Genomic DNA, 5,847 nt, shown 5'->3' with positions numbered 1-5,847 from the left:
TTATCTTTTCAGGTTTATCCAATAAATGTACCCTCTATTATCATTCCATTCGAAGACGGGTCAGTTGTGTATATGACCCAATGTTTTATCGACCTTGGTACCGAGAGAGAGAGAGAATGACCTCTCTTTATGATTCCTCACTCATGTTCCTCTTGTCTTCTCCCGATAGATTGAGTCTCCATCCATCTGCCTGGATGAGTGTAGCTCTAACAACACTTAAGAAGTTAAAAATCACACAACACCAGGTTATAGTCCAACAGGTTTATTTGGAAGCACTAGCTTTCGGAGTGTTGCTCCTTCATCAGGTAGTTGTGGAGTATAAGATTGTAAGACACAGAATTTATAGCAAAAGTTTACAGTGTGATTTTTAACTTTGTCCACCCCATCCAAAACCGGCATCACCAAATCATGGTCTGACCTACATGTGACTTCAGACCCACAGCAATGTGGTTGACTCTTAACAGACCTCTGGGCAATTAGGGATGGACAATAAATGCTTGGGCCTAGCCAGTGATGCCCTCGTCCCATTTGCGTGCGTTTAGACCATATTTCTCCAAACTTTTCCGATCCATGTATCTGTTCGAATACCCAGGTCAAAGCAGCCCACTTTATAGGCATCCCATCCACTGCACATCAGTCACAGCCTCTGAGAGTGTGGGGCAGATGAGAAATGAACACAATGCTAGTGTAAGTTAGGGACAGTTACGAGCTATAGAGCAGAGCGAAACAAGGTTTCACTAGTGTGTTCCTCCACCAGACCTCAGTCCTGTGGGATCTTGTCATGATAGAGCTCTTTACCCTCCATACTGTTGTTAGATTATTGAGATACTTAACCCTGTAGCCAGCACCTTAACCATCTGCCATTCTCCACCGCTAAAATACCGCAGCTGCACTGTGAACTATTGACACAATGTTGGCCTTTCTACTCTATGCTCAGAAAATTCGAGTTAGGGAACATCGTAACTGATACAAAGGGACAATCATTCATTTAGAACGCAAACGAACAGCATTTATTGGACAACAATGATTAATATTTAACATTACACAAGTTCAGGAATGGTACAGGATGTTCAAGAGGTGTCAGTCTGCTCTTTGTCAACTCCTGGACCTCCAGACTCTTGATTCCTTAAAGCTGGTCTCTTGTCTCACGATGTTTTAGCTTAACTAAGGGAATCCCAAGATGCAACAACCTTTGCAGCTTTAAGTCTTCACCTCTAACTTCACAGTCTCGCCGAGCTGCTGTAGTCACAATATAAAAACCGAAAGAACTGCGGATGCTGTAAATCAGGAACAAAACAGAAGTTTCTGGAAAAGCTATGCAGGTCTGGTAGCATCTGTGAAGAGGAAATCCTCTGAGAAAGGATCCGAAACATTAACTCGGATTTCTCTGCACAGATGCTGCCAGACCTGCCGAGCTTTTTCAGAAACTTCTGCTGTAGTCACAACACTGAGCAGAATGGCTTTTCCCTCACTCTGTCTACAACTGCCTTCAGCCAACCGGCAGATTCTGATATGGATCTCATCCCTGCACTCAGTTCTGACAATTATCTGCAATTATGACTGTTGATGCCTCAACCACACATCCACCACTAATTCCTAACTTTCCTGGCAAAATCCCCCTTTTAACAAACATCCTTTTGACAAGTTCCCAGACTGACCGTTAACCTCTCCCATGTCTCTCCAACTGTCTCTCTCGCTCTCTCTTTGGGCTCTACTTCCACCTATCATTTACTCCTGCCCCTCTCCCAACCCCATCTTCTGTACAAATCCCAATGTTTTCCCAGCCACTGTCAGTTAGAGTCATAGAGTCAAGGAGATGTCCAGTACGGAAACAACTTGCCCTTCGGTCCAACCCGTCCATGCCGACTAGATATCCCAACCCAATCTAGTCCCACCTGCCAGCACTTGGCCCATATCCCTCCAAACCCTTCCTATTCATATACCCATCCAGATGGCTTTCAAATGTTTCAATTGTACTAGCCGCCTCCACTTCCTCTGGCAGCTCATTCCATACACATACCACCTTCTGCATGAAAAGGTTGCCCCTTAGGTCTCTTTTATATCTTCCCCCTCTCACCCTTAAACCTATGCCCTCTAGTTCTGGACTCCCCCACCCCAGGAAAAAGACTTTATCTCTTTATCCTATCCATGCCTTTCATGATCTTATAAATCTTTATAAGGTCACCCTATAAGTTCTGAAGAAGGGTTACTGGACCCATAATGTTAGTTCTGCTTTCTCTCCACTGATGCTGCCAGACCTGCATTTTGGTTTTTAATTTTCAACAACCACAGTTGTTTTGGGTTTTTTTGTTGAGTCCTTTTGACAAGTGCTGCACCCAACTTGTGAAAAATCCCTTGGCAAAAGCCCTATTGACACACCCTCTTTGCAAGTAATTTTCATCCCAAGTTACGCTATTAAGTAACTTACCCTCAAGTATTTATAACTCCTGACCATGAATTACAGAAAACCAGCATCTAAGCTCAGCAGGTAATAGGAAAGCCAAACAGAATATTGGCCTTTATTTCAAAGGGAACAGCATATAAACAAAGCGAAGTCTGACAAAAACCTTTGGTACAGAGGTCCAAGTCACCCTTGTCTGGTCAGACCCATTGGGCCACTCTCCCATTAGAGAGAGGCGACTGGGCGGCATGTTGGCTCAGTGGTTAGCACTGCTGCCTCACAGCGCTAGGGAGCCTCGGGCAACTATCTGTGTGGAGTTTGCACATTCTCCCTGTGTCTGCGTGGGTTTCCTCCGGCTGCTCCGGTTTCCCCCCGCAGTCCAAAGATGTGCAGGTTAGGTGAATTGGCCAGGCTAAATTGCCCATAGTGTCCAGGGATGTATAAGTTAGGTGCATTGGTCAGGGGTAAATATAGGATAATAGGGTCAGGGGAGTGGGTCTGGGTGGGCTACTCTTCAGCGGGTCGGTGTGGAATTGGTGGATTGAAGGGCCTGTTTCCCCACTGTAGGGATTCTATGATTCCAGGAGGGTGGTTTTATCTGCGGGTCACCTGCCTCAGGTGAGGGGAGAAATTGAGAAGGAAAGTCCCTCACGCTATCCTCAGTCGGTGTCGGAATTGAACCCACACTGTTTCCACCCTTCTGCAGGCAACTCAGCTAACTGACACCTTTTCAAGGCATTAGTCAGGCCTCAGCTGGAATATTGTCAACATCTTTGCTCCTTTTATCTAAGAAAAGATACCCCGGCATTGGAAGCAGTCCAGAGAAGGTTCACTTGGCTGGTAGCAGGTACGGAGGGATTTTCTTAAGATAGATTGAGTAAGTTGGGCCTGTATTCATTAGAGTCTAGACAAAGGAGAGGAGACCTTATATAAAATTCTTGGGGTTGTTTGACAGAGTAGATGTGGGAAGGTTGGTTCCCAGTGTGGGAGATTCTAGGGCCAGAGGGTGTGATCTCACGGTGCAGGGTCACCCATTTAAGCCAGAGATGAGGAGGAATTCCTTCTCCCAGAGGGTTGTGAATCACTGGAATTCTTTACCGCAGAGAGCTGGCGAGGCTGGTTTGGTAAGTATATTCAAGGCTGAGAGAGACAGACTTTTAATCAGTAAGGGAAAGAAGGATTATGGGTAAAAGGCAGGAAAGTGGATTTGTGGATTGTCATATCAGCCATGGTCTCATTAAATGGAGGAGCAGGCTCGATGGGCTGAATGGCCTACTATTGCTCCCAAACCTTATGGCTCTTATGTTGTATGAGATATAACTCCATAGAATCCCTACAGTGTGGAAACAGGCCCTTTGGCCCAACAAGTCCACAGAAACCCTCCAAAGATTAACCCACCCAGACCCATTCCCCTACCCTATTATCCTATAGGGCTCTCATACAATGAGATAACCTATTACTTCCTTTATTGACAATGGATTTTGGGTAATCCAAGATGGAGGACCGGAAAAATTTCTGGCTGTAAGAGCTGCTCCTTTTTTTGAGGTATTTTAGGTGTTGGAGGTGATTTCCTCGAATTCCAGGAGCAGCAATTATTGTTTTATATGCTGTTGCATTGTTTTGGAACTTTGGGAAAAAAAAAGTCAAAACACAAGCAGTTTTAAAAGGGAGAAGAGCAGACAAAGGAAGCACATGGTGAGGACAGAGAGAGAGAGAGAGAATCTACACAGTTACTGCCTTTGCTGTTTTTGAATTCATGTGTCGCTGGACATCGGAGTGCATCTGGGAAAATTAACAAGCAGTGAATTTCACAACTAATCTTGGAGGAACTGGTTTGGGCAAAGTTCACAGCACAGAGTCAGATAAGTTAATTGTTGTTTTAAATCTGTCCAAGAGAAAGGCTGCAGTAGTGAGTACAGTGGGCTCTTCGTGATTATATGTTTTTGGAGATAAGTCTCTTGATTAAACTTAAAATATAAGTTATAGCTGTTAATTTAACCTGGGGCAGTGTTTTGTGGAGGAATAAAACGGTGTTATTTTCTGGGTCTGTAGATTGTGAAGGAGCAAAAATGGCCTTTGTAGTGATATGTACTTCTTGTCAGATGTGGGAGTTTAAAGAGAGTTTAAGGGTTACTGCGGATTATATCTGCCATAAATGCTGTTGGATGCGAATCTTATCAGATCAAGTGGATCGGTTGGAGAGACAGATAGAAGCGATGAGGTATTTGAAACAGCAACAGTATGTGATGGATGGCAGTTATAGAAAGGGGGGAAAGTCTCAGATACAGTCACATAGATGGGTTAAGTCCAGGAAGGGTGAGAAAAGTCGGCACCTAGGGCAGGAGTCTTTTGTGGATATACCCATTTCAGACAGGTATGCAGTTTTGGAAAATGTAGGGGGTGATGGATTCTCAGGGGAACGTAGCACAAACAGCCAGGTTTCTGGTATTGAGACTGGCTCTAATGCAATGAGGGGTACGTCGGTTTCCAAGAGATCAATTGTGTTAGGGGATTCTGTAGTCAGAGGTACAGATAGACGTTTCTGTGGCCAGCAGAGAAAAAGCAGAATGGTGTGTTGTTTCCCTGGTGCAAGGATCAAGGATGTCTCAGAGAGGGTGCAGAATGTTCTCACAGGGGAGAGGTGCCAGCAGGAGGTCATTGTCCACATTGGAACCAACGACATTGGAAGGGAAAAGTTTGACATTCTGAAGGGAGATTACAGAGAGTTAGGCAGAAATTTAAAAAGGAAATCCTCAAGGGTAGTAATATCTGGATTACTCCCAGTGCTACGAGCTAGTGAGGGCAGGAGTAGGAGGATAGAGCAGATGAATGCATGGCTGAGGAGCTGGTGTATGGGAGAAGGATTCACATTTTTGGATCATTGGAATCTCTTTTGGGGTAGAAGTGACCTGTACAAGAAGGACGGATTGCACCTAAATTGGAAGGGGACTAATATACTGGCAGGGAAATTTGCTAGAACTTTAGGGTGTAGGTTTGCTCGCTGAGCTGTAGGTTTGATATCCAGACGTTTCATTACCTGGCTAGGTAACATCATCAGTGGCGACCTCCAAGTGAAGTGAAGCTGTTGTCTCCTGCTTTCTATTTATATGTTTATCCTGGGTGGGGTTCCTGGGGTTTGTGGTGATGTCATTTCCTGTTCGTTTTCTGAGGGGTTGGTAGATGGTATCTAGATCTATGTGTTTGTTTTGGGCATTGTGGTTGGAGTGCCAGGCCTATAGGAATTCTCTGGCATGTCTTTGCTTAGTCTGTCCCAGGATAGATGTGTTGTCCCAGTCGAAATGGTGTTATTTTTCATCCGTGTGTAGGGCTAGGGAAGTGATTGCTGGGCCTCTTGCTGAGATATTTGTATCATCGATAGTCACAGGTGAGGTTCCAGAAGACTGGAGGTTGGCAAACGTGGTGCCACTGTTTAAGAAGGGTGGTAA

The sequence above is a fragment of the Chiloscyllium plagiosum genome, chromosome 39 (assembly GCF_004010195.1).
Source record: "Chiloscyllium plagiosum isolate BGI_BamShark_2017 chromosome 39, ASM401019v2, whole genome shotgun sequence".
Classification (NCBI taxonomy): domain Eukaryota; kingdom Metazoa; phylum Chordata; class Chondrichthyes; order Orectolobiformes; family Hemiscylliidae; genus Chiloscyllium; species Chiloscyllium plagiosum.
Note: the sequence above shows the minus strand (reverse complement) of the source record.